Here is a 3,283-nt window from a genome sequence, read left to right as displayed (position 1 = left end):
TCGATGACTCAAAATAGGACATATACTTGCATAATGGTAGACAATTCACTTACTTACTCAATTCCACTCTCGAAGGTACTATATTTATTATAATACCCACGCATAACTTTTTTTAATGAAAACAAACAAAAGTGAAATCATATTGCAGTTAAAAATGAATAATAACTGTGGACTGTGAACCATACACTGCAGAACGTCAACATGTGCCTCATACAAAGTTTAAAACAATATTTCCAAAACGAGTTTCTCAGCACATGTGTTATTTCAGTCCGCTCAGTCCAAACAATTGACACAAACATTCTTCAAATGATCCTGGCAGGACCACTTATCGCTCCTAACACACCACTTCCTAGTTATGTGTCCCGTAGTCTACTGCACCCGTCACATCTTCCTCTTTTCCCCCTTTTTTCTTCTTACAACCTGCATATAGTCTCTTCCATTCCAAGCAGACCTCTTTCGAACCCTGTGCTGCTTGACACCTTCTTTCTGTTTGGAACTTAATAAGTTCCCACACAGGTTTTGTTAGGAAATCAGTTACGTTCAGCGCTTTACCCTCTTTATTTTTTTAATTTATAAATGCTAAATGAATTTCTTGCAGCTACGTTTGCTAATTATAAATCCCTACGAAAGGTCAGTGCCTTCTGTGTTTAGCCACGTCTTTTTTTGAGACAGCTGGTCACTTCATTCCACACCTACTCTTGCCACGTTGTAACATGTAATGATCTCAGGCTTTCTCTCGTCCCCTGAAAAAGTGATGGTGGCGCGTGGACTTTGTGTTGTGTTTTCCTTTTTTTAATTTCTCTTTCGGTCAGTGTGGGGATTAGATTTATAGTCACTTGCTCACACCAACATTAACTTGTGTAAACATTCATTTTAAAGAGCTAAAATAAATTCTGTTTTGTTAAAATTAAAACCAAGTCTCCGTGTTATCATTTTACCCATTATATTAAGTGAAGTGAAAGGGAATAATTCATTTATGAACTTCCAAAAGGGAAGTAGAAAAAATGGAGGTTGAAAGTTCAGTAGAGAAAGCACGCTCAAGTCAACGACATGTAAATAAATGACGAATCTTTAAGAATAAAGCAAAGAAGTATTTTATCAAAGTTTAACGACGCAAACTTGACTATTTGATTAATTTCTTGAGCAGTAATATTGGAATAACAGTCAACAATTTCAGTCCGCAATTATAGACCAATACGCAAAGATTTACTTACGAAAGAATTTAGTAGGGAAGGTTTCATTTAAACTTTGTTACCAGATGTATCGCTAATTATAGGATGTAAATAAGTATTGTTTATTTCCATAGTTGGCTTCAGAAGTCTACCGCTTTATAAAAATAATTAAATTTAGAAGCGTTTTATACATTATGGAATGCGTAAGTGCTGTAATTAAGAGTCGAGGTAACTTTACTGAAATATTTTAGTGCCAAGTGCAACTTTGCTGTAATCTGAGTAACGAGTTACGAGTTGTGGTAGAGTACGACCGTCAAGTATAATTTTCAAAATGGCTCTGAGCACTATGGGACTAAACATCTTAGGTCATAAGTCCCCTAGAACTTAGAACTACTTAAACCTAACTAATCTAAGGACATCATACACACCCATGCCCGAGGCAGGATTCGAACCTGCGACCATAGCAGTCCCGCGGTTCCGGACTGCAGCGCCAGATCCACACGGCCACCGCGGCCGGCTAATTTTCATTAACATTAACGTGTACGGTACCCTCGTTTGTCGTGTGTTGTTGATATCTCTAATTATGTATCAACTTATCTCGAAAATATCCCTATGATCGTTATATTATAGTGCTGGAAAGCCTAGTTCCCAAATCGATCAGGTATGCTCGAGCTGATTGTTTTCAGAAATGTTCATAGAATGTATCAAATAACCTCTTATCTTCTGAGACCTTAGATTGAGTTATATTGTGCCTCTTCACTAATTGTTAGCAATTTCCTGCGTCTATGTTTATTTCTTTCTCGATTTCCTCTTGCACTCGGTTGGGATTGCGCGTTAACATTTTACCAGGGGCAATTCCCGCACAGTGGAGCGCCAGCTGCAGAGGCTTATATGGAGCTGCGTTCACTGAACGGTCGTTGAGGAGGTACCATTGATAGCCCCTTAATTCGTCTGACCGGTCAGTTGCTGAACGGTTCTACGTCTATTCGCCTGTACAAGTCTTCGCAGCCGTTTATCACCCCTGTCATCTTTGTCCATAGTGCAACACATTTGCCTTAGCGGCGATTTTGGATAGCGCCACTTTGCCATGCGTGGTAGGAACCTGGACAACATTGAATGCGGAACGCAGGGATTTGGAGCTATACGTAGGTTAAAATCAACAGTCGACATAACAACATTTGTTTATTGACCGGTTTCGGCTTATGTTAAAGCCATCCTCCGAATTTCTGGGCCTCCTATGGCTGGTGTTGGCGGCTCTTCGGTTTTTCACTTGGTGCTACGATCCTACACGGTACACTGCACGATTGTGGCATCACGTGAAAAATCCAGGAGCCGCAAACACCAGCCATAGGAGGCCCAGAAATTCTGAGGATGGCATTAACACAAGCCGAAAACGATCAAAATACAGATGTAGCAATCTCCACTGTTGATTTTAACCTATGCATGGTATGCTTTAAGCATGGCGGAACGCGAACAATTTACACACTTAGCCGTTTGGGTTACGCTTCCAACCATGGCCCGAATGCCAATGATCATGCTATTTTGAATATTAAATAAATATCTCCGTCTCCGCATTACAACATGACAACAATGTTTTACTCGTCCCCCCTGACAGGATATGCAAGTTCTGCTACCTGCCCGCTGTGAGTGGTTATTGCACATTGATATCGAATGTAAGTTGTTGTCACATTAATGTGGCTGGATCATGTGATAACTACAGAGTAACTTTACAGCGACAGTAAAACTGACAAGATGACAAATACATACGATGAATATTTTACAAGTGGAAGTGATGACGAGTAGACAGTTTTCAATTTGGGATGGCGTGCAGTTCCACTGAGTGTTCTTTTCTTTGATTCCAGTATATTTGATATGTATAAAACAACTACTAGTGCTACCACCTTCCGTCTCTCTGTGGTTATTGCACGCTGACGTGGAATATAGGTGCTAGTGACATTAGTGTTGCAGGACCATTACGTCAGATGGTGATCAACAAATGATACTTCAGGAACATAAAAAAATAGTTATTGTAAGGTCACTGAGATACTACGCAGTGGATAGATATTGTTCTAGAATCCACCTCAAACCAGTACCCGACATTGTTAAGCAGT

The sequence above is a fragment of the Schistocerca americana genome, chromosome 3, assembly GCF_021461395.2.
Source record: "Schistocerca americana isolate TAMUIC-IGC-003095 chromosome 3, iqSchAmer2.1, whole genome shotgun sequence".
Lineage (NCBI taxonomy): Eukaryota > Metazoa > Arthropoda > Insecta > Orthoptera > Acrididae > Schistocerca > Schistocerca americana.
This window is presented reverse-complemented; position numbering follows the sequence as displayed.